General features: G+C 34.6%; 2 long non-coding RNA genes across 3 annotated transcripts in view; one reads left to right on the top strand and one right to left on the bottom strand.

The window, feature by feature from the left end:
* Positions 1-20433, top strand: part of LOC141380735 (uncharacterized) — a 61895-nt gene extending 41462 nt beyond the window's left edge. The window contains exon 4 of one of the 2 annotated variants that reach the window (XR_012399468.1): positions 18416-20433. This is a non-coding gene — a long non-coding RNA (uncharacterized lncRNA). Of the gene's footprint in view, positions 1-5166; positions 5826-18415 lie in introns of those variants that run through there. The other variant, XR_012399469.1, reaches the window with a different exon arrangement.
* On the bottom strand, positions 11401-16162 carry LOC141380736 (uncharacterized). Its single transcript, XR_012399470.1, has 3 exons — positions 15486-16162; positions 12125-15312; positions 11401-11907 (listed from the first exon to the last, which is right to left on the bottom strand). It is a non-coding gene; the product is annotated as an uncharacterized lncRNA (long non-coding RNA).
* Positions 20434-27708: the final 7275 nt, after the last annotated feature.

Here is a 27708-nt window from a genome sequence, read left to right as displayed (position 1 = left end):
AACTGGTGGGAGGTGCACGTTGACTCGAAGCAACAGGCCAAGTGCCTTAGTGTGCCACCAGTGACGATATACAGCCACAAATCACTGCTACTCATATAATATTGCGTCTATACAACAGTTCAATGGCATAATCATGTATATAAAAAAGAAAATCAAACACGGAGAGTCTCAAAACCCTTTTATACGAGGAACTACTTCTTCCACCATTCATTCACATCTGCAGCAGAACAGCAGAAACCGTTGCTACTTCACAAACATCACTTTAGAGCAAGTATTTAAATGAAAGTGATGACAAAACCTGTGATTTTGCTTATATTTTAAGAATATAAGGCTGAAGGGCATGAACTGCCATCAGTCTACAGAGATTCCCCAATATTTCTCTGTTGCAATCTGGATATGACAATAACTAACCCCAAAAAAAGCTAAAGCAAAGCTAAAACATTCATTCATTCGTTTTCTTTTCAGCTTAGTCCCTTTATTTATCTGGGGTCGCCACAGCAGAACGAACCGCCAACTTATCCAGCACGTTTTTACGCAGCATATGCCCTTCCAGCCGCAACCCATCTCTGGGAAACATCCACACACACTCATTCACACTTATACACTACAGACAATTTTAGCTTACCCAATTCACCTGTACAGCATGTCTTCGGATTGTGGGGCAACCCCTTAGCACCCAGAGGAAACCCATGCAAACGCAGGGAGAACATGCAAACTCCACACAGAAATGCCAACTGACCCAGCTGAGGCTCGAACCAGCAACCTTCTTGTTGTAGGGCGACAGCACTACCTACTGCGTCGCCCCAAAGCTAAAACAATTTATCATAATTATCATGTTATCATGTTAACAAGCCTTTTGCACTATATACTATTTTAGATCTGCACAACTCTGGTTTGCACTCATTTACATATGCCCTTAAATGTAATTGTATTTTTTACAAATTTGATTTTTAACGTATATTTTAGATGACATTTTATGCATAATTGTATTTATTGTAATTTCTTTCTAAAATTCTACTTTTTGTATTAATATTATATGTTAGGCACCTAACGTCTGAGAGTAACAAAATTTTGATTCTCTATATGTCCTTGTATATGTGGTTGAATTGACAATAAAGATGACTTTGAAACACTACACTACTATGGTATAAATACAGCATTACAACATACAATAGACAGAGATCAACTAACAACATCACTTACCAGATTTATAATATTTGTAGCTGTAGTTTGAGTTTTGAGGGGAGTTTTTCTCCCCTAAGGACTTATTATGCGGTCTCTGTCGCCATCTTGTGGCGAAACGTCAACCTTCTTTGCTCTGCTCAGTATGACAGGGCTTATGGCCACCAACATGCAGAATCTCTGAAATTATAAATGTTTAAAATAGGCACTGTCTTTAGATTGCAACTGTGCCGTTTATTAGAAACAACTACATTTTGCTTAAAAAAAGCCTCAAAAGTACATTATGTTGTCCAACAGTTGCAATGATGGTCAAACTGTAGTGAGTTTATTGATCTGCTGTCACTCTATAAGGGCAGAGTAATACACAAGGCTGAAAAGGCTGTAAGAGTGCTGCTATTGCAAAATATCGCACAGCTATCAGCCCAATCAGATTCGAGAACCAGACAGAATTGTTATTAAATATATACGAACACTTAAATATATTACACACTTCTACAATTCATATGACTTTTGAGATTACATTATTACTATGTTAAAATAAAGAAATGTTAAAAAGTGTTAACAGATTTCATTTAAGCCATCTAGCTTGCTAAACTGAAAAATCCAGGCCTCCAAAAAAAAACGTTCTTTTATTGAGTTCACGCCACCCCAGTAAAAGCGTGTTGCCTTTTTAAAATGCACTTACTTTTGAGTCGGAGAGATTCTATCATCCTGATATTGGATTTTGAGGTGACTGGGGTTGGTTTTGGGGCCGGTATGTGAGTGTGTTCTTAATGGAGGCTGTGAGGAAGCGCAGTAACGGCTCTGTGACGGTCTTTACCAGAACCCAGTCGTGACTCACTCAGACAAGGGGTGACAGAAACATGGCACCCAGGAGACTAACACACACATCACCCGCCCTTACCGGAGCAAGGCTGACGCATCGTCATCGCTGCCTGCCCAGACCTGCTCTCTTTCAGCTTCTCTCCATCCCAGAGTCCTCTCTCCATCATCTTTGGATGTCGGCTCTCTGTTGCTTTATTCGAATGATGCTGGATCTGGCCTAGAAATGAGAAGCAATTAAGTTTACTCTTAGAGTCTGAAGTCATGTTTTCGTTATTGGATTGTATGGAACCAATCTAATACAAAGTTTTTGTTTAAAAGGACTTTTGTTATTATCTTTTATTATTAAGGACTTATATTATTAAGTTTTATTATAGTATCAACCACTTTAGATGCTTCAAAAATGTATTTGGACATTATTAGACAGTAAAAGCTATTTATTTTTGTCTTCAGATTTATTTGACAGGAACAAGGTACATTAATAATAAACAAACATTCAATGTGCCAGAATTAGCCAAATCATGTTAATAAATTATGATTAATACTAATAATATGATAAAAAATTGTATAAATATAATGAAATATATAAAAATAAAACATTGCATTTAATATTATACATTTACAAAACATCTAAATACATTTAAAATTTGCCCTATTTCTAAAAAAGAAAATTACAATAACAATATACCTATATTCTGTACTAAAAAAAAAACAATAAGATCAATACCATTTCACTCAAGCACATACGCAATGCAAAATGACCAATAGATCACTAATCCATGATGCAAAATTCCCTGTTAATAATGATTTCTGAACCATCTTGTCAAATATGAGCACAGTTCAGAATTCTATGGGAGACATTTTTGCTGTAAAAATTGTTTAGTAGAAACCATGATTATTATTTTTTTGTACATTTAAAACCTAAAAAAAAGTTGTTGCCTTTTTAAGTTTTAGGAACAACAAATAATAACTTGACTTCTAGTTGATCATTTGGGATCAAAAGTGGCTTATATGAAAAGCAAAGGCCTCTAGATTACGCTTATTTTACCATATTAAAATATGATCATGCCTTGACTGTTAATTGTTTAATTAGGACAGTCTTGTCACTTAACAGAAATAATGTACAGTATAGAATATAAAGTCATGGTGCAGTGGAGAAAGAATGAATATTGAGTAAAACTCCCATGAACTTGGAGGACTGCATCCATACATCACTGCAATGACTCAAATAACATATATTATCTAACATATATTAATATCTAATATGAATAAAATCATCTGCAATAGCAAAGAAAGCGTTCTTGCAGGACTCTCAGAATTCATGAAGATTTTTTGGATTCATCTTCAATGCCTTCTCCTTCATCTTACCCCAGACATGCTCAATAATGTTCATGTCTGGTGACTGGGCTTGCCAATCCTTGAGCACCTTGACCTTCTTTGCTTTCAGGAACTTGTATGAGGTATATGAAGTATGAGGAGTGCTCTCCTGCTGAAGAATTTACCCTCACCTGTGGTTTATAATGTAATGGGCAGCACAAATGTCTTGATACCTCAGGCTGTTGATGTTGCCATCCACTCTGCAGATCTCTTGCACGCCCCCAAAGCAAATGTAACCCCAAACCATGTTTTTACCTTCACCAAACTTGACTGATTTCTGTGAGAATCTTGGGTCCATGTTGGTTCCAATAGGTCGTCTGCAGTATTTGTGATGATTGGGATGAGTCATCATACCTTCTGCCGCTTTTCTAAATGATCAACTAGAAGTCAAGCTATTATTTGTTGCCCTTATAACTGGGATCGACGTTCTTTATACAAATATGCTTTTTTTATTGACAACATTTTTGGCGAGCTGAAAACAGCAGATGCCATTGTAATTGTCAATTGTGGACTTTAGAACTGAACAAAAATCTAGGAGAAATTTGAATTTAATAGACTATTTTTCAAAATCAGGGAAATAGAAATTCTCCAAAAGGAAACAATTAATTCAATTTATAAAAGTAATCTATTTAAGTTAAAATATTAATGCAAAATTTTAACTGATCATGAAGTTTGTCCATGTTTAAACAGCCCAGCAATTTTTAGAGTTTACTTTCTGACAACTTATATCAAAGATTCATTCATTTTCTTGCCGGCTTAGTCCCTTTATTAATCTGGGGTCGCCACAGCATAATGAACCGCCAACTTATCCAACACGTTTTACGCAGCGGATGCCCTTCCAGCCTCAACCCATCTCTGGGAAATATCCATTCACACTCATACACTACGAACAATTTAGCCTACTGAATTCACCTGTACTGCATGTCTTTAGACTGTTTGGGGAAAACAAAGCACCCGAAGGAAACCCACGCGAACGCAGGGAGAACATGCAAACTTCACACAGAAATGCCAACTGACCCAGCCGAGGCTCGAACCAGCGACCTTCTTGCTATGAGGCGACAGCACTACCTACTGCGCCACTGTGTCACCTATATGAAAGATTTCTGTCAATAGTGCAAAATTAGCATGCAGTTTATAAATGCTTAGATGTTTCAACCCTATTTTGGTGAAAATGTTCAAATACTTGGTTAAAAATTATTCTAAATGATTTAAATTTTAACTCAGTGGTTAGTTTTGCACACTTTAGTTTTAAACAACCCAGTATTTTTAGATAGTAGATTTCTCTTGACCAAAATAATAATAATAAATAAACAAATAAAACATTCAGAGAACCTTTTTCTTTCTGTCTTTCTCTCTCTCTGACAAATGTTACAAATGTATTGCCAAAGCAGTCATAAAGTTTACATAAAAAGCAACATACATATATATATATATATATATATATATATATATATATATATATATATATATATATATATATATATATATATATATATATATATACATATAAAACAGTACACACAGTAAATAGTAGTAGTAAAAAAGAGATGATATTTATATAAAATAATTAAATAAAATAACAATACATCATATTATTCAATATATCACATTATTATTCAATATATTGTATTATTCAACATATCATATTATTCATACAAATCAATAAAAAAAATAGATCAGAATAAACTGTACATTTACCAATAAACATTTTAGGATAAAACAGTAATAAAATAATAATCAGTATATTTACAATGATTCATTTATTTTCTCTCTCTCTCTCTCTAGGTTTAATTTCTTGTCTAAGAGACACAACTGAGATCCTGAAGAGTTCTCACTTTCTGAGTTCTAGGGAATAGGCTACTATTATGGCCTTTTCCCCACCCATTGTTGTTTATAAGATATAACCAAGCCAATATTTTGTACTTTTTCCATTAGAAAATTAAAGAAGATTTGATGTCTATCACCTCCAAAAGTCATGTCACGTTTACTGCGTTTTGTTTTCATTGTCTGACGCTCAATATATAAGAAAAAAGACCCACAGTGACTTTTCCTACAACAGAAAATTCCATTTCCCTCTATATTTGGCATCAGTTTTTCAGGAAGTGATGATTTTGTTTTCTTCGACTCATTGGATGGAAAACCATGCCTTATTCACAAATGTTGTACTCAAAAATCCAGTTTTGCGCATAAAACTAATTCAGATCTTTGGCCATTTTTGAGCAAACTGTCTCTTCAAGAAGATCTCATTGCAATTTCTCCAGAATATCTGTTCATCTCAACCTGTATTGTCTCGGATGTTGTATCTCCTGCTTCATTCCTATGGACTCAACACAAAGCGACTGCCTGTTGTGTACAAGAGACGGCAGATGCCTCGCAGGGCCCTCATTGCTGTCAGTGATTGATCCCCTTGTTTTTATCTGGCGTAATTAAACATTTAGAGCCATGCGCTCCCTGTTGCTCAATGTAATTTCCTCTGAATTCAGAAGTCTCGCAGCCCAAGAAATCTTTATTATTGGCAATGAACCCAGCGCGATAATGAGCCAATGGGATGAAACACCCAGTTTAGCACACTCTAGTTACCATTTCGGAGAGGAGGGGACCGCTCGATTTGTTTGCAGCACTACAGGGTCGCTCCCCCAAGAAACAGACGTGTTTACATTAACACAAACACTGCATGGGGAAAATAAGTGTTTTTTTGTGTGCGTGTGCTTTAAATGGACAGCTGGTTTTGTAGTAGCAGCCGTGCAGATAATGACCTAAGTGAAACAAAGTAGTGCCAAAAAAATAAAGGTAACAAACAACAAATCGAGGACCAGCTGTGCCTCAGATTGTGTTGTTTAGAGTAGCACACGTAATGTCTCAGTGTGCATGTAAAGTTGCAGTAAATTGCTAATACGTATGAAGCTTTTACATGTTTTTAGATTGATGTTTAAAAACTTTTGTAAATTATACAGTATTTAGCTGTAATATCAAATGTACTTTACTGTAGGACAGTCGTGCAGTATGGTACTGTATTTTAAAGTTCTGTGAAAAATACTGTAAACACCCACTGGCCACTTTATTAGGTACACGTGTCCAACTGCTCGTTTACGCAAATTTCTAATCAGGCAATCACATGGCAGCAACTCACTGCATTTAGACATGTAGACATGATCAAGACGATCTGCTGCAGTTCAAACCAAACATCAGAATGGGGAAGAAATGTGATTTAAGTGATTTTGAAAATGGCATGGTTGTTGGTGCCTGACGGGCTGGTCTGAGTATTTCAGAAACTGCTGATCTACTGGGATTTTCATGCACAACCATCTCTAGGCTTTAAAGAGAATGGTCTAGTGAAAAAAATATCCAGTGAGCGGCATTTCTGTGGGCGCAAATGCCTTGATGCCAGAGGTCAGGGGAGAATGGCCAGACTGGTTCCAGCTGATAGAAAGGCAACAGTAACTCAAATCAAGCTTCTGATGGCTACTTCCAGCAGGATAACAGGCCATGTCATAAAGCGCGAATCATCTCAGACTGGTTTCTTGAACATGACAATGAGTTCACTGTACTCAAATGGCCTCCACAGTCACCAGATCTCAATCCAATAGAGCACCTTTGGGATGTGGTGGAATGGGAGGTTTGCATCAAGGATGTGCAGCTGACAAATCTGCAGCAACTGCCTAATGCTATCATGTCAATATAGATTAAAATCCTGTTGATTCTACAGAAAATTGTTAACAGTGCATTAAGTTTCGCTTAGTCTATCAATTTTACTTTCAATTTTACTTTTAAATTTTTACTTTCCCATTTCTTGTGTGGAATTGAAAAGGAGATATCTTGAATAATGTAAGTAAACAAAAAAATTTAACACAGATTTTTCCTAAAAATACTCAACAATTTTACATTTTTAAAATGTAATGTTAATACTGTTAAAGGAACACTCATTTCAAATCACCTAGAGTTTAACATTTGAATTTTAAATGTTTTGAAGCACTTTTAGCTTAGCTTAGCATAAATAATAGAGTTGGATTAGACCATTAGCATATCACTCAAAATAAAGAGTTTGGATTAAAACTTGACTCTCCTGAATTTACATTGTGTACTAAGATTGACAGAAAATGAAACGTTGCTATTTTTTAGGTTAATATGGTAAGGAACTCCGGCACAGTGATCAAGTTTTACTATAGGGCAGTCTTAAAATTAAGTGAAGTGTTTCTTAAAAACCCATACATGGCTTATTCAAACTTGAAATAGAAACAAAATAATAACAAGGGTGGCAAGGTCTCGAAGCAATAAGGTCACTGGTTCAAGTTCCAGCTGGGCCATTTGGCAACTTGTGTGGAGTTTGCATGTTCTCCCCGTGTTGGCGTGGGTTTACCTCTGGGTGCTCCGGTTTCCCCCACAGTCCAAAGACATGCGATATAGGTGAATTAGATGAGAGTGTGAAAGAGAGTGTATGGGTGTTTCCCAGTACTGGGTTGCATTCACTGCTCAAAACATATGCTGGAATAGTTTGCGGTTCATTCTGCTGTGATAAATCAGCAACTAAGCCAAGGGGAAAGTAATGAATAAATTAACAAAATAACGTCCATATAAACATTTAATAAAATTCTTAGTGTTAATTCATTTTTCAAGAAAGTTTTGTTATTGATTCATCAATTCTTTCATTTTGTTGTTATGCAATTCCAGGAAAATAAGTGTTTTATTTTCAGTGCATTTGCTTTAAACGGACAGCTGGTTTCGTAGTACTGTAGCAGCCATTCAGATAATGACCTAAATGAAACAAAGTAGCTGCGAAAAATGTAACAAATAGCAAATGGAGGACCAGCTGTGCTTCAGATTGTGTTTTTTTAGAGTTGCCCACGAGACGTCTCTATATGCATGTAAAGTTACAATACCTTGCTAATACGCATGAAACCAGAAGCACAAAATGCAGTCAATGCACACAGATTATTTCCTAGTTTCCCCCGCTGTGCTTTTTGAGAAAGCAGGTCACGGTTTTTAGACGTTTTTCAGAAGGCAGTCAAAACAAACAGCAAGTTTATGGTTAGTGTTATCATTTAGAGCTTTGTTGAGTCTATCGATTTGTTTTTTTCATTAATTTCTGTTTCTTCTGTCTGACATAAAAGTGGATGGTAACACTTTACAAAAAGGTTTTATTAGTTAATTTACGCAAAAACTTTAAAATATATATTTTCCTCCCACCCATTTTTTTTCTTCCACCCACTTTTTTTCCTCCTACCCATTATTTTTTTCCCCTAGCCATTTTTTTTCTCCTCCACTACGTCCCTTCCGGATCTCCGTACTTCCGGGTCTCCATAGGTTAAAATTCCTGATTACCATTAGTTTCCAATTTATAAACAAAAATACATAAAATAAGCAAGGGAAACAAAATTACATTTTGGTATATTATATACTAACATTTTCCAATTTATATTCTTGTGTGTTTTTAGAATTTACACCAATGAGTAAGCAAACGAAGACAATTTTTTGGATGGACTCTGCTTTTCAGTGACCCTTCATAGAGTACACAATTTTATTTTATTGTTACCCCAGGAGCTGCTTTGACATTACCGTAAATAGACTAAAGAGTATTACATGTTTACAAGAGACTAGATAACATTGTATCCAGTCTTTGATTCATCATGATGTCATTATATCACAATGCTGTTCTTGTATTATTCTATAAAGAAGGATGATGTAACTCTATATTTTTGTCTGCGCATGTTCATAATGTCATATTTAATGAAACATCTTCAACTGATAAGAGTTCCTATGTTGATAATGATCAATTGATATGCTTTTATTTAAAGTTTAAAAGTCATGCGTATAATTTTTTTTACTATTTATTCGTTCAATAATTTTCCTTTGTCTGAGTCTCTTTATTAATCTGGGGTCACCACAGCGGAATGAACCACCAACTTATCCAGTATATGTTTTATACAGCGGATGCCCTTCCAGTTGCAACCTAGTATGGTAAAACATCCACACACCCTCATTCACACACACACCACGGCCAATTTAGTTTATTTGATTCACCTATAGCACATGTCTTTTTTTACTATAATATTACACTATTATATTCATACTACATTCAACAATTTTTTTTTTTATAGAGGAAACATTTTTAAATTGTTTAAAAGAAGTAAAACAAATATTACATTTTATTTATTTTTCAATAAGTGATTTTTAACAGAGAAAGTCAATTTCAGTGTTTTCTATTATATCTTTTCTTTTGGAGAAAGACTTGTTTTAGTTTGGCTTAGTTTAAAGCAGTTTAATTGTTATTTTTTAAATGATCAAGGACAATTTTTTTTTTTTTTTGACTGGCTACAGAAAAACCCACTGTTGTCCAAGGACCTACCAAATTAATCTTATTTGACTATTTATAACTTATAACTTAATTAGTTAGGCTTTTAAATTGCACTTTAAGCTGAATACTAGTATCTAAACAAATTTTAGAAATGTATTATGTTAAAAAAATGTATTGAAAATGAAACAGTATTTGGCAAATATTTGTTAAAGTATTTATAATATATCATTTGATCAAGTATTATTTATGTTCTCAATTATTATTTTTTCAGCTCAGTCCCTTTATTCATATGGGGTCGCCACAGCGGAATGAACCGCCAACTTATACAGCAAGCGTTTTAGGCAGCAGATGCCTTTTCAGCTACAACCCTGTTCTGGGAAACACCACACTCTCATTCCGCACATATGATATGCCCAATTTACGAGTCAACTTTGTTTTTTTGTTTTTTTTTTACCGTGTGGTTGAAACACGGAGCACCCAGGAGCACCCAGAAGAAACCCACATGAACACAGGGATACAGTGGCGTAGCGGACGGGCCCGCAGGGCACGCACCGCGGGGGGGGCCCGCGTGATTAGGGGGCCCCGCGTCGTCGTGATTTTCAATAATTAAAAATCCACCGGCGAACGCAATAATCAAACTCTTGGGAACAACTGTGGTCGGAACCAAAGTTCACAGGTCTGTGTTCTCTGAACACCTCTCAAGCGGTGGACTACTTCATTCTGATTGCTTGCCGCCAATGTTGTCAACTTAGCGACTTTGTCACTAGATTTAGCGACTTTTCAGACCCCCCTAGCGACAAATTTAGCGACTTTTTTTGTGTTATTGGAGATTTTTTTTTAAAAATCAAACTGTCATTTGTCCATACTGTACCGTCCCTACTCTTCTCAACGAGCTGCGTGTGATGCCGCCGGCCCCTCCCCCGCCTCACAGCACTGACAGGCGGCCCAGTCAGTCCTCTACAGCAGCCTCTCCCACCTGCAGCCCGAGAGCAGATCACCCCTCTGCGTACCGACGACAAATGATTTAGCACAGGCAGTGTGAAGGTATTTCCCTTGTACAGTCAAACCAATCTGCTTCTCCTTTATTTTAACAATTTAATTGGACCGTTTATTCTTTTCTTGTTCACAAATTCACAGATAATAGCGACAGTTTCTGAACTTGTCTGAGTTTATTACATGTGAGAGATTACTGCACATTCACAACACATCTATAATGACATACTGTATTCAAACAGCAATACATTTAGTTAAATAAACATGCTTATATAAAGTGTAGTGCAATTATAAATGCCCCTTTATTAACCATAGACTGTTAAACAGAAACGGTAGAACGTGATGACGCCAGTGATATGCAAATTGACGTATGACGTACCCCCCCCCCCTTCATCAGGGGGCCCCGTCAGCGATCCCTGCAGGGGGGCCTCTGCATTTTGCGCTACGCCACTGCAGGGATAACATGCAAACTCCACACAGTGCCAACTCACTCAGCCAGCGACCTTCTTGCCGTTTGTTCTGAAATATACTTATAGAATTATTTTATCACTAGTATAATCTCTAGTATATCACTAGTATAATCAAACTATCACAATGTTGTGATTTTAATGACTTCATTCGGATGACATGATGCTGGTGAATTGTTATTCGTGTGTAAGAATATATATATCTCTATGATCAGATGCTTTATTAACAATTTTTTTCTGGCTAATGTCATTCTCTTTTTTATATTTAGTCATGAGCACAGCACATTTTAACAGAACCACATACATGTCACTGCCAACATATTTGACAGCTTCTAGAGTATATTACAGTATACTGCAGGGGTGGCCAACCCTGTACCTAGAGAGTCACCTTCCTGCAGATTTCAGTTGCTACCCATATCAAACACACCTGAACCAATTAATTAGGACCTGAACACCACATGATAATTACAGGCAGGTGTGTCTGATATGGCTTGCAACTGAAATCTGCAGGAAGGTGGCTCTCCAGGAACAGGGTTGGCCACCCCTGCAGTATACTGTAGGCATTTGACGATAACCGGTTTTAAGGTTTACCGTGATTTGGAAAAGTCAAGGTTTGTAAACTGCAAACACTTTGTGTTATGCCGTTCCTATGGTATATATTTAATGTTTTTTTGTGTGTGTTTTTTTATCTGTTGTAAAGAAATCTGTGATTTTGGAACAAATGTACATAGTGTAACAGAGGCCAGCTAGTAAGTGCTGTGCAGGTAAACCTCACTCCTCTGACCTCTAAAGGTGCTCTAGTGACACATGCTAGAGGCCATGGTCTTTAGCCTCCTTGGTAGAGCAATTGACTCCCATGCTGAAGGTTGCCAGAGTGATACCAGCTCGGAGTGGGTTGGGTGGCGTAGGACTGGCGGGGTTACAATAGCAGAAGTAAATGATTTATTTTAAATATTTAGCTGTTTCAAAATATTTTAAATGTTTAAAATACCTTTAGCCTCCTTGGTAGGGCAATTGACTCCCATGCGAAAGGTTGCCAGATTGATACCAGCTCGGAGCGGGTTGGGTGGCGTATAGGACCGGCGGGGTTACAATAGCAGAAGTAAATGATTTATTTTAAATATTTAGCTGTTTCAAAATATTTTAAATGTTTCCTAAAATTAAATGTATTGTGCTCAGTGGGAGAAAAAAAAGTATATATTTTTTTTACCCAGACATCTAAAAATAACTTATTTTAGAGCAGTAATCACAATACTGTGATATCGCGATATTTTTATGCAAGGTTATCATACTGTCAGAATCTTATACTGGCCCATGCAGGCTTCAAAAATATTTTCCAAATTCATTTACAGTACTTCTAAGCAAAGAACCATAAAAGCAATATTTTTCAGAATGTAGTTCACTCAACGACCACCGGTGTCACTAAAAACAAGTCTTTCTGAATTCCAACTTTGCAAAAACCCTTCCGAGCCAGATTGGTTTCAAGACAGCGATTTGCTCCGACAAAACGTCTCTCATCAATGATTTACTCAATGAACATTTGAGTTGTTCATTGCATTGCTGGAGCTGAGTGGATCATTACATCCACTCAATACGCTCCACAAGAGTCACCGCTGGTTTATAAAAACACACATCCGCTCTAATTCCACATGTCCACGCTAGTGTGTCCCACCCAACACCAACCTCCCTCCCCCCTACTGCTTATGCATTAATAATATTAGGCCAAATTTGATGCTTCAGTTCAGGGGAAGCATTACTCATTTAAGGAGTGCATGGCACTATCTGTCTCTATCTTTCTCAGTGTGGGGCCTAATGGCTCTGATTGAACTCCAAATTCAATTTCGACAGGATATTACTGTTACATGAGCTCTCCTCAACAATGCCATTTCCCTTGCTTACACAGTACATTACCCAGTAAAGCTCAGCCTTTCCTGCTAAAACAAAAGCAGAAAAAATGAGAGCTAAGAGAGAATGACTTTTCCATCTGGCAATGGCAACGATTGTCGATTTCCAACTGTATTTAATGTTAATGTCTTGAAATCTTGACTTTATTTTTAGTACTCCGCTTTTAACTGAAACCCTTCTCTTAGTAAAACCGCAACCTGTCAGTATTTTTGTCGAGGAGAATAACTTTTGGGTGTCTTACAAAGGTGCTGACTGTCATTTTTACAGTCTGATTTGAAATGTGTTGTGGTTTGTAAACATTGAGCTAGACAATATTGGCAATTCATCAGTTGGCGCGTGTGTCTGATCTGTGAAGTGGTAAAGGTAAATAGATTAGTAAGAGTAAAAAGGATTGCTGCCTGTAGAAGAGTGGTTCATGAATGAAAAGTGAAATGATGCCCCTAGTGGCTTAACTCATTACTGGGGCTAGACAGAATCAGCGGACATTTCTTGCTATTTCTGTGCAGAATTTTGTAAAAAATAAATAAATAAATAAAAAGACGAATTCTTTATAAGGAATGATTTTAGGAGTATTTTACCTAAAAACATAATATATAAAATAAAAGAGAATACCTTTTTAACTTTTATTTTTATGTTTACTATGCAAATCCAACATGATCCACTTTTTTGGTAAACAAAGCAAGTCTTTCATATATCTACTTAAAGACAATAAAATATACTTTACAAACTGTATTGTAAATAAATTGAATGAACATTTTTATCAAACAATAACATTACTGAAATTAATAAAAAAAACTGAATAAATATAAATGTACACGTATTTAAACAAGTAATTAAATAAATCCAAAAATGGGCTAAAAAATCTGCGCGCGCATATTCTGTGTGGGCCTACTAATTAAATATAGCTTTTACAGGTGGAGTCTAACAAACATTTTGTTTGTTCAGAAACTTTTACTAACAGGTTTTAATTAAATAATAACAAACATAACCAAGACATGGTTTCAACAAAGATTTTTAATAAGTATATCCTTTTTTATTTAGCAGACAATTGTATCTAAAGCGACTTATAAGTGCATGTCTTACAGGTAAATTGGCACACAACTGTGTGCATGGAATACACTCAGAATTATTTTACAAGAAGTGTTGGGTGCTTATAAGAAGGTGTCTGGTGTAGTGTTATCACGATACTGGAATTTCCAACTTCGATACGATACCCTAAAAATTGTCCAACTTCAATACGATACCTTAAAAAATAACCAACTTTAATACTATACCTTAAAAAATAACCAACTTTAAAACTATATCTTAAAAAATATCCAACTTCAATATAATACCTTGGAAAATTTCCAACTTCGATACAATACACAAAAAAATATCTGAATTTGATATGATACCTTAAAAAATATCCAACTTTGATACGATATTTTGAAAAATTTCCAACTTCAATATACTTTGAAAAATTCCAACTTCGATACAATACCTTAAAAAATATCCAACTTCGATATGATACATTGAAACATATCGAACTTTGATACGATACACTGAAAATTTTTCAACTTCGATTCATTCATTCATTCATTATCTTTTCGGCTTAGTTCCTTTATTAATCCGGGGTCGCCACAGCGGAATGAACCGTCAACTTATCCAGCACGTTTTTACGCAGCAGATGCCCTTCCAGCCGCAACCCATCTCTGGGAAACATTCACACACACTCATCAACACTCATACACCATGGGCAATTTAGCCTACCCAATTCACCTGTACCACATGCCTTTGGACTGTGGGGCAACCTGGAGCACCCAGAGGAAACCCACGTGAATGCAGGGAGAACATGCAAACTCCACTCAGAAACGCCAATTGACCCAGCAGAGGCTCGAACCAGCGACCTTCTTGCTGTGAGGTGACAGCACTACCTACTGCTCCACTGCGTCGCAACTTCAATACAATCCCCTAAAAAAATTCCAACTTCAATACGATACCTTAAAAAATTTCCAACTTTGATACAATACTTTAAAAAGTATCCAACTTTAATATGATACCTCAAAAAAATCCAGCTTCGATATGATACCTTGAACAATTTCCAACTTCGATACGATACCTTAAAAATACCCAACTTCAATACGATACCTTAAAAATATCCAACGTCGATGCGATACCTAAAAAAATATCCAATTTCAATACAAAACCTTAAAAAAGTCCAACTTCGATACGATACATTGAAAAATTTCTCATTTTGATACAATACCTTAAAAATACCCAACTTTATTATGATACCTTAAAAATATTCAACTTTGATACAATAGCTTGAAAAACATCCAACTTCGATACGATACCTTGAAAAATATCCAACTTTGATATACCTTAAAAAATATCCAACTTCGATATGATATCTTGAAATATATCCAAGTTTGATATACCTTGAAAAATATCCAACTTCGATACAATACCTTGAAAAATATTCAACTTCGATACAATACCTTGAAAAATATCCAACTTCGATACACTACCTTGAAAAATATTCAACTTCGATACAATACCTTGAAAAATATCCAACTTTGATATACCTTGAAAAATATCCAACTTCGATACGATACCTTGAAAAATATTAAACTTTGATATGATACCTTTAAGAAATATTGGTTTTTGATACTATTTTCAATACTGTGGGGAACAAATTCCACAATTATAAAAGTCAGCAAATTAAGTAAAAAGGGGAAAAAAATAACTAATCCAAAATGCTGGTTTCCACACAATTTCTTCATGTGGTCCCAATACAAATTAAATTAACTTAATTGTTTTTACAACTTTAAGTAGATTGAACATGAGACAATAAAGTTGTCGCCAAAAAAAACTCAAGAATTGTGTTAATTCAGCTCATATTAAATAAATAATTTTAAACAAGCAGCAAAAATATTTTTGAATGTACAAAGAAAATTATTAATTTATTAATTAAATATTGCAATATCGTTTATTATCTAATTCAAAGAATGGTGTTAAAATATTATTTAAACATTATAAAATAAAGTGAGAGTGCGAGAAAACAAAGCCAGTATTTATACTAACCAAAAGCAAGATTGTTTAATTTAAATATTTCAGTATTAATATATCAATCTTTTTGATAATATTAATCTGGTGCATGTGGAGAGGAAAAGAGTGTATCTAAAGGTGGCTTGTCAAGCCCACTCACCTGCTTGAAGTTCACTCAGAATTGCACAATGTTTTTCCAGAAAAAATAAGTGTTGATTAAAAAGTGTCTGGTGCATACGGAGAGGAGAGAGTGTGTGTGTTTCAGGTTGTTTGTAAAGCCCACTCACCCGCATAAAGCACGATAAGAATAGCACATTTCTAGAAACATTGAGTGTTGATTAGACAGTGTCTGGTAAGTATGGCGAGGAAAAGACTTGTCTGCTACAGGTGGTTTGTCAAGCTCACTCACCTCCGAAGCACACTAAGAATTGTTTGATGTTTTTTCCAGAATTGCATTAGCTCTTATTCTTATTTTATTAGAATTATATATTGAAAATGTTGATTTTAAATCTTTAAAAAATATATATATTTCAGTTATTACAAAAAATTAATAACCCAAATGGATGCCTTTTGGAAATAATTAGTCTATGTTATGCTATTTTTTGCATAATTTAAAAACACAAAAATATTGTAATATAAAGCCACAGAATACTGTAATAATAATAATAATAATAATAATAATAATAATAAACATTGATAATAATAATAAACATTGATAATAATAATAATAATAATAATAATAATAATAATAATAATAATAATAATAAAAATAATAAACATTGATGATTATAATAATAATAATAAACATTGGTACTACTACTACTAATAATAGACATTGATAATAATAATTATTATTATTATAATATTAATAAATTATGATGATGATAATAATAATATTAATAAACATTGATAATAATAATAATAATAAACATTTATGATGATAATAATAATAATAATAATAATAATATTGAACATTGATACTACTACTACTAATAATAAACATTGATAACAATAATAATTATTATTATTATTATATTAACAAATGATGAAAGTAGTAATAATAATAATAATAAACATTTATAATAATAATAATAAAAATAAACTTTGATAATAATAATAATCATAAAAATAATAATAAACATTGATAATAACAATTATAATAAACATTGATGATGATAATGATAATAATAAGAATAAACATTTATAATAATAATAATAGTAATAATGATAAACATTGATGATGATGATGATGATAATAATAATAATAATTATAATAATAATAATAATACTAAACATTGATAATAATAATAATTATATTAACAAATGATGAAAATAATAATAATAATAAACATTTATAATAATAATAAACATTGATGATAATAATAATAATAATAATAGCACATTTTTGGAATCTTCTTCTAAAATGGCAAACTAAATGTATTTAATTTCATTAAATAAATAGTATTTAATACATAATTAAATACATGTGATTTAATATAATCAAAATAATAGTGCATCTATTGTAACTTCGAGTTTTACCAGTCTGTCACTGTAATAATTAAGGCTATCTTCAACCTTGCGAAGACATTCATTGTGTGCTTTGAAATAAGACTTAACTTGTTCCAAAGTCACGTTCGCAGATGACAGCGCGCCAGCTAAATCTGTTGTTAAAAGTGAATGAACTACTTACATCATCGATCGTTTTCGAGATCCTCAGGTAAACCTTCAGCAAATGCTGCCCTGTCGTCAGTCTTACTCGAAGCCTGTCCTTCTGTGTGACCAATTGAAGACCGATGTTGCTTTCTACTTGTCATTGTCGTTAGGCCTGGTTTCACAAAAAATCAAATACCAGGTATTTAGCAGTAATTTATCGTAAATCAGGTAAATAATGACTAAAAGAGCCAAGCATTTGGAAGCTACCTTCACACACAGATGTCCACGCCATGCTTAATCCGGAAGTCCTCCCAATAACAGTATTTATGTATAAAAATAAATGAGATTCATTAATTAAATCCATCTTACATTACATATTGTTTATTAATACACGCAAAAATGAAAATTCTGCTACCATTTACTTGAGTTTCATTCTTCTGTTGAACACAAAAGAGGATATTTTAAAGAATGCTATAGCAACTATTGACTATAGTCATGTATGTTTTCCTATCATGGAAGTCCTAGCAACTAGCATTCTTCAAAACATCTTCTTTTGTGTTCAACAGAAGAAAGAAAGGAACCCAAATTGGTTTAAAACCACGAGTGAGAATAAACGGTGAGGTAATTTAGACTTTTGGGCACGGTTGAAAACATACAGTATATTAATCCTCCTCCCGTTCTCCTGCTTACGTCACAGATGCAGAAAACATGATTAAGTGAGGCCAAGAATCCTGAAAACTCCACGATCATCACCTTCAGTGAGGATCAGACACCTCGGCTCACACCAGCACGCTTTCCCCGGACATCAGACATGTGAATCTATAGGTAAAAGTGTCCCGAATGGCGGCTAATGAGGCCAGGTGATATTTTTAAGCAGCGCGAGTCCCCGCGGCGCCTCCTGAATGAGGCTCTCGAAGATCGTCATGGCCCATTGTGCCGTTCGGGCCCGTACACCAAGTCCGCCACTGATTATTTTAACAAATAGCATTCCCATTCAAGTCAACAGAAAGGTTTCCAATGACAGCTCGCATGACAAAAGGTCAGGGGCAGGCGGCTCGCCGTTAATTAAGCAAAATTGGTGAATGTCAGAACTACAAAGGTCAGCGTTAATCCACGGGCATTGTCTCATCTCCTCGGGTTTCAGACGAGGGGTTTGGAGACATTAAACAAGCGCGATTCATTCAGAACTATTTAAAGATTAATGCAGGCATGCAGGTGCAAGCGAGGTACAGTCAGCACATGCTCACAGACACAGCCATACTGATGGTTTCATTAGCTGCATTGTTTGCAGTGGATTTATTGTGTGTGTGGTTTGGCCAGAGTGTGTTTAGTGTAGGAATTCACTTATATATGTGTCAATATTATATATAGTCATATAATATAAAATATTTAATCAATATTATGGAGGTAAACATGTAAAATGTCATGACCGAATGCAGGGATGTAGGTAAAAGCTGATTGTTTATATGGCCGATAGTAAATGGCCTAATCCCAATTCTATTTTTATATCCCTATCCCTTCTCCTTGGCGATCATGACTGCTGTAGTTATTCCAGTTGCATTATTTTTTGGTATTTATCTCCAGGAAATCACTGAAGGCAATGATATTATGCAACCCAGGTGTATTCTGAAGACAAAGTAACCACGGATGTTTCTGGAGACTGCGAATTTTGTAGCCGGAGATGCGTATGGTTGCATTATAATTTTTTTAAGCGAACACTACGGGGCGGTGTGATGCCGTTCCCTTTCGCCCTTGCCGGCTGACCGCTTACCTCCATGTGGAGGGCTGTCTCGCCGCAAGCAGTTTGTCCGGTTAGCTCGTCGTGTACATCGGCGAACTTGAGATGGAGAGAGGAGCTGACCACAACGATGAGGACGACCGGGTTCGAGTTTGGGGAAGAGTTGTTCCAGAAATCAGGTAAGACAAAAACAGAATCCAAAAAATAAAGTGAACAAGTGAATAACAGGCTGAGAATGTGGTCAAATCCGACAACGTGGTAAAAATCAGATGAGGGATTTTATTTTTCTAGACTTTTTTTCTTTTTTGTAAATTGTTGGTTGGGTTTAGGGAAGTAAGCGGGGGGCGGGTCAATCGGTAAAACTGCTTGAGTTTAGGGAAGGAGGGTTGACGATTGGCCGGTCGGCCAGTCAATCATTCAGCCAGTCGGACGGACGGTCGTTCGACAACGGCCATGTAGGTTTACGCAAGAATGGCGAGAGACATTCGAGATGCAAATAAGCGCGCACATCAGCCTCTCCCGGATTTGTGAAAACAAAAACTGCACAAATACGTACCTCCCGGGATGTATTTTGCAGTCTCCAGAAACGTTCGTGGGAGTACGTTTTCAGAATGAGCCTGGGTTGATATGTTATCATAACAATATAATGTGGCCATAAGATCGTAACTGTACTGTGCATTTACACCGTGGCCATATTTATCAATGTAAATTAGGGCTGCACAATATATCAGCTTCAGCATCGACATCGCATTTGCAATAGTCACATCGCAGGAAATGCGTTTAGATTATAATTTATTATTTGCACGCGTTTCTGATGCCTATGATTGTATAATGATTTTAAAAGCATTCAGGTATAAGAAATTGTAGCATTTGTGACCTTAACTATGATTAATTTGATTGAATTGTTTTTATTTTTATCATTCAGTTACTGTACTTGAATACTGTTAAACTCTGGACGAGATAAAACACTTTATTTCAGCTGTATCTTTTTGATTGATTTATAGATTGTTATGCATGAAAATACAACAGATGCAAACACAGAAATGCACTGCAAATAGCACAGACCATGAGGAAAATGTGTCGGAGGAGCCCAAAACGTTTCTAGATCGTTTATTAGATTATATGGCGATGCAAATAGTAAACATTAATTTATCAATCTCCGATTTAACACGAGCATGAAAATACCTACAACACATGCAATTACAGAAACGCACTGCAAGTAGCACAGACGACAACAAGAAAAATGTTTAGATTATTTATTAGATTTTATGGAGGTGCACTCCCATTGCAGATTCTAACATTATATAATCTTTCCAAAAAGAGAAAGAAATATATTATTTCCAAAAAGAGAAATAAAGTCATGTAGTAAATAGTATTCATATCACAATATATATTGCAAAACCTACTGTAAATTTAAACACAAGAAAACAACATGAATCAATGTTCAATCAATGAATCTACGCCTTCAAGCTAAAGAGAAATGGGATAACCCTACCCTTTCACGTGAATGGGCTAAATGAGGGGTAGGGAGAAGGGAAAGGGCTAAGGGATAGAACTGAAATTGGTCCAGTAGAATGGTATAAAATATTTTTTAATTATTTAAAAATATATATGAATTCTAAAAAGTAATTAAATCATACATTGAAATGTTGTACTTCTAATGAATTATTTTTCAAATCCAGGAATGCATTAATTTAGAGGGAATAAAATTGTTATAGCTATTAATTCATTAATTAAATAATAATAACCTTTACACGCATGTTGGAAATCATTAACGTAATGCTTATAGCCCAAACTTATTATAACAACAAACAACAAAAAATAATAATGGTAATTTAAGAAATTAAATTGAGTTCCAAGGAGTAAAATCTTAAATTTAACCATTTTTTCTATGTTACAATAATAGTTATAACAGTAAAAAAAACTATTCAATTTAAGATTTTCAGTTAAAGTCAGAATTATTACCCCCCTCAATTATTAGCCCTGTTTATTTTTTTCCCAAATTGCTGTTTAACGGAGAGATTTTTCAATAAATTTCTGAACATAATAGTTTTAATAATTCATCTCTATTAACTGATTTATTTTATCTTTGCCATGATGACAGTAAATAATATTTGACTAGATATTTTTCAAGACACTCCTATACAGCTTAAAGTGACATTTAAAGGCTTAACTAGGTTAATTAGGTTAACTAGGCAGGATGAGGTAATCAGGCAAGTAGACTATCAAAAACAAATATAGCTTAAAGGGGCTAATAAGTTTGACACTAAAATGTTTTTTTTTATTATAACTATTATTATTAAAAACTGCTTTTATTCCAGCCTAAATAAAAAAAGAAGACTTTCTCCAGAAGAAAAAATATTATCCGACATACTGTGAAAATTTCCTTGCTCTGTTAAACATAATTTGGGAAGTATTTTAAAAAGAAAAAAAAAATCAAAGGGGTGCTAATAATTCTGACTTCAATGTCACTATTTTTCTCAGAAAACATATTTCTAAAGGTGCTGTAGACTTTAAATTTTTCACCAGATGTTGATACTTACCAAAGAAATGCATATGTGAAAAGAAAACAAATCTATGTAGTCCACAAATAAAGTTATGTGAAATAAAATGACACATGGAAAAACTATTGAACACATGAAGAAAGGTGTAGAAGGGCAGTGAGGTGTAGAAGGGCAGTGTAAGCCCAGATTGCAACTGAAATCTCTCCGTAGTTAAGCAACTCTCCGCCTTTGATCATTGTAAATATATATTCACTCCTTTGGTCCAACATCTACATTACCAGGATGATGAAGATGAAACCAGGGTGGACATTTCAGCAAGACAATGATCCAAAACACAGCCAAGAAGACTCTAAAATGCTTTCAGAGAAAGAAAATCAAGCTGTAGAATGGCCCAGTCAATCACCTGACTTGAATCCAATAGATAATACAAAATTAAGATCAGATTTGATAGATGAGAGGCACAAAACCATCAAGATTTTTACACTCTGTTAAAGTCTAAGAAAACAATTCCACCTGAGCAATGCATGAGACTTGAATCTCATTATGAGACGTCATAATGAAGCTACCATCACCCTAACCCTTTAATATAAATAATTAATATGTTTCAGTAGTTCAGCAGTTTCTCCTTCTGTCATTCCATTGTTATTACATATAATTCACTTTTGAGTTTTTATTTATATTTTTTTAATGTTTGTATTGTTTGGGTTTTCATGAAAATTTGGTTCAATTCCATGTCAACAGCTCCTTTTGAAATATTATTCCCAGGAAAAAAACATGCTGTGTTCAATACTTGTATTTAATAGCTAAGGATAAAAGCAAAGGTTTTGACAATTTGACTAAGTTTAGGTTTTTTGATGATAAAACGAATACATTTTTAGAGGAGGATTAATACCTTTGAATTCAACTGTATATAACATGTAATAATAACTATCTACAGAAATTAATTTGTTTGTCACTCTAAACCAACACAAACCTCCAGCTGTGCCATTACAGAGCAGCAATGCAATCAAAACACTACCTGCGGCTCCTGCAGCTGTAGATGCCACACTATAAGGTGTGTTGTGAGCTAGCAGAGCGCGAGTAAAGTGTGGGTTTAGCACGGGTCGGGTCACTGATACAGACGCTGTTGTGCTGCTACAGCTGGAAGCAGCCGCTGCTTTCAGGAGACCCTGCATTAACTTGTCAGGAGATCTGACAATCGTACAATGGCATCGCACCAGCTGCCAGCGAGCGCAAATCTCATTTCCATTACAATTAAAACCTCGTCGATGGATTGAAGATGATGTTTGCACTGCAGGGGTCTAATACGGCCTCTCTCGTATCTTTGTGGCAAGCCGTATGGACTTATATTCATTCAGGGGAGATCGAGCATTGATAAACTATTTAAAATTGAATTAAAAAAAAGTTTATGGAATGTGAAATGTTACGTTTAAGTATGCAAATGAGGTGTTATTTAATTTAGCATGCACTTATTTGCATACAATTATTTTAGCACAGAAATCTGAACATTGGATTAAGTAGTAAAGTTCACAATTACTATTATTATTTTATTTATTTATTTAGACAATTGTTTGACAAGTATTAAAGGTTTTTAAAGGTAGAAAATACTGCAGATAGAACACACGCACACACACACACACACACACACACACACATATACATGTATATATATATATATATATATATATATATATATATATATATATATATATATATATATATATATATATATATATAATCTCTTTATTAATCTGGGGTCGCTAGGCGAAATGAACCGCCAACTTATCCAGCATATGTTTTACGTAGCGTTTTAGTGCTGTTGCTTCACAAGAAGAAGGTGGCTGGTTCGATACTTAGCTGGGTGAGTAAGAATTTTTGTGTGGAGTTTGCATGTTGTCCCCGTGTTTGCATGGGTTTCCTCCGGGTGCTCCGGTTTCCCCCACTGTCCAAAGACGTGGTAAAGATGGATTGGGTAAGCTGAATTGGCCGTAGTGTATGTGTGTAAATGAGAGTGTATGGGTGTTTCCTAGAGATGGGTTGCAACAGAAAGGGCATCCACTGCGTAATACATATGCTGGATAAGTTGGCGGTGCATTCAGGTGGGGTGACTCCTGATTAAGAAAGGGACTAAGCCAGAAAGAAAAATGAATGAATTAATAAATAATTGCATACAACTATTCTAGCACTGACCAATATCTGAACAAATATTGGATTTAGTAAAGTTCACAATTACTTTTATTATTATATTTATTTATTTTTAAAAATTTTTTTTGACAAGAATCAAACATTTTTAAAGGCAGAAAAAAAATAAATAAATAAATAAAACAGACAGAATATATATATGAGGCGATTTAGGAATCCCCATTTAAAACTTCATAACTTCGAAAATACTGCAAAGAAAAAAAAATCTCAAATTTGTGTTAATGAAAATGTATATAATCAGGCAAATTGTGTACAAATACATCCCTTTGTAAAAACGTTTAAAATATATACAGTTGAAGTCCCCCAGAATTATTAGCCCCCTGTTTATTTTTTCCCCAATTTCTGTTTAACGGAGAGAAGATTTTTTCAACACATTTCTAATCATAAGAGTTTTATTTAACTCATTTCTAATAACTGATTTATTTTATCTTTGTCATGATGACAGTAAATAATATTTGATTAGATATTTTTTAAGACACTCCTATACAGCTTAAAGTGACATTTAAAGGTTGAACTTAATTGGGTTAAATAGGCAGGTTAGGGTAATTAGGCAAGTTATTGTATAATGATGGTTTGTTCTGTAGACTATCAAAAATATATATAGCTTAAAGGAGCTAATAATATTGACCTTAAAATGTTTTTTTTTTTTTAATTAAAACTTCTTTTATTCTAGCCGAAATAAAACAAAGAAGACTTTCTCCAGAAGAAACAATATTATCAGACATACTGTGACAATTCCCTTGCTCTGTTAAACATCATTTGGGAAATATTTAAAAAAGGGTAAAAAGTTTAAAGGGGGGCTAATAATTCTGGCTTCAACAGTATATACAGTATATTAACAAAAATGTGGTGTACAGGGGTCCCTCGCCATAACGCGGTTCACTTTTCCCAGTTTCTCAGATTTTTTAGCACAATATGACATGCTTTTTTTAACAGCGCAGTGTGTTCTGTGTTCTGATTTTCACCTTATGTTCTGCATCCTGATGTCAATCAACGTCCTCCGTGTCTCCTGTAACAGTACAGAATGCAATCAGCTTGCCAAATTGACATAAATCTTTGATGGCTAGCAGTGTGACTGAGTGTATGTTTGCAAGTTTTCTCCCCAACAAACCCTACAATGTTGATGAAAATTTCTGCACCGTCAAAGACACCCATGGTAGCACCCAAAAGGCAGAGGAAGATGCTAACCATGCCATAAAAAGTTGATCTCCTGGACATGCTAATGAAAGGTAGAAGATTTGCATGTTTAAACAAGAGAGAAAAGTGTGAAATTGTTAATGCCTGTTTAAGAAAATAGAGTAGTAAGAGGTTTTACAGCCTTAAAACATCTATAATAATTGTAAAAAAAATAAAGCTGACTGCTAAGCTGACTGGATTTCTCCTATTACATGCTATTTTTAGAATGTAACTCCCGCAATTAACGAGGGACCACTGTACTGCAAGTGCTAGTTAAATAGAGATGTTTAGGGCTTTTTAAAAATATGTAACGCAGTTGAAATCTACAGACAAATAAATTAAGGTCTGATTTTTGTGATTTTTACATATACTGATATTTAAATCCAGGTATCATTTATATGATTTCTCCAAGTGACGACATCTTCACCAGTGGAAATGTAATTTCTTATCAAAATCTGCCATTGTTAAAGGTAGAAATCAAATTTGAAGAATAATCAATTTACCAAAGTGGAAATTGGATTTTTGACCCTGCCTATGAATAAAAGTATAAACGGCTTGCCATACATATCTGCTAATGTGGCCTTCCAGGTGGCTTTATGTGGCCTCCTCCTCTCCTTTCCTCCAAAGAAACACAAGCACACCACAGGATTAAGGTGCTTCTTGCCAAATGCTTTCACTTTCCCAGAAGGAGTGTCTGTGTTTGTGATCTCCCAGAGGTTGTGTGTTCATTAGAGTCATTAAAAAGCTTTTTGCATAGAAGTAACGCCATTTGTTTTCTCACCACTGTGCATCATGTAGATCTGTCTCTCCAATACTACTCCTGTCTATCATGTTGGGACGCGTTTCAATCTACTTTGGTCTTACAACCGCAACATTTCTTTAGACCAATCAGACTGTTTGCTTTAAAGGGATAGTTCATCCAAAACTGAAAATTCTTGTCATCATTTACTCACACTTAAAACACTTGTTTCTTTTTTTATGTTGAGCAAAAACGAAAATGCTTTGAAGAAAGATAAAAACCTGTAACCATTGACTAACACAGTATTTGTTTTTCCTACTATGGAATAAATGATTTTCAGCTTCCTTCATAATATTTTCTTTTGTGTTCAGCAAAGAAAGAATCTTATAAAGGTTTGGAACCACTTGAGGGTGAGTAAACTGTCAGTCAATTTTAATTTTTGAGTGAACATCATTAAAGGGCTGGAGCAATATTAAAATCAACCAATCAGATTTTAGCATTTAAATCCGATTACAAGGTTGGTGATTTTGCTGTTGCATACAGTTTTGTTGGAAATCAAACCCATCATGTTAGCATTGAAAAAAAATGTAAAAAATGTTAGAAAAAAAGACAAGGATGAGAAAATGAACAGCTGTTTGCAACTTTAATTTACAAACAAAATAAAATTAGACGATTGCAAAATTTAGAACACGGTACATTAGAACAGTTGCAAATCGGAAAAATTTAAAATATTTCTTTTTTAAATAGTTCCCAAATTATGTTTAACAGAGCAAGGAAATTTTCACAGATTGTCTGATATCATTTTTTTCTTCAGGAGAAAGTCTTATTTGCTTTATTTCGGCTAGAATAAAAGCATTTTTTTTTACATTTTTAAAATCTAGTCAAAAATTATTTACTGTCATCATGGCAAAGATTAAATAAATCAGTTATTAGAAATTAGTTATTTAAACTATTATGTTTAGAAATGTGTTGAAAAAAAAATTCTCCGGTGAACAGAAATTAAGGAAAATAACAAACAGGGCTAATAATTCAAAGGGGCTAATAATTCTGGGGGTGTGATAATTCTGATTGCAACTGTATGTGCAAAGACAACATTGGACAATGCATTGCGAGCTTATAAACACAAGATCACAAATAACTAAACAAGGTACAGGTGAACACAATAAATGTATCAGAGTGGGGGTTTGTTGGGGTTTGATGGGGTTTGTTGGGGAGAAAACTTGCAAACATACAGTCCAGCACTTCAGTCACACTAATAACAAGCAGAGATTTATGTGAATTTGGCAATTCTGTACTGTTACAGGAGACATGGCAAGGGAGGAGATTGATTAACAGTGGTCTACAGCCAATCAGGACACAGAACACGATGCAAAAGCATTTCAAATTGCACTAAAAAGAAACTGCGAGACCGTGAAAGTGAACCATGTTATGGCAAGGGACCACTGTACACTAAACTTTTTCAGTATACCACATTTTGATTAATATATTTTAAAGGTTTTATACAAAGGGATGTATTTGAGCACAATTTGCCTGATAATATACATTTGATTTGACACACATTTAAGATTTTTTTGCCACATTTTTAAAATTATGAAGTTTTAAATGGGGGTTTCAAAATCACCTTATAAACA

The sequence above is a fragment of the Danio rerio genome, chromosome 24, assembly GCF_049306965.1.
Source record: "Danio rerio strain Tuebingen ecotype United States chromosome 24, GRCz12tu, whole genome shotgun sequence".
Taxonomy (NCBI): domain Eukaryota; kingdom Metazoa; phylum Chordata; class Actinopteri; order Cypriniformes; family Danionidae; genus Danio; species Danio rerio.
This window is presented reverse-complemented; position numbering and strand designations above follow the sequence as displayed.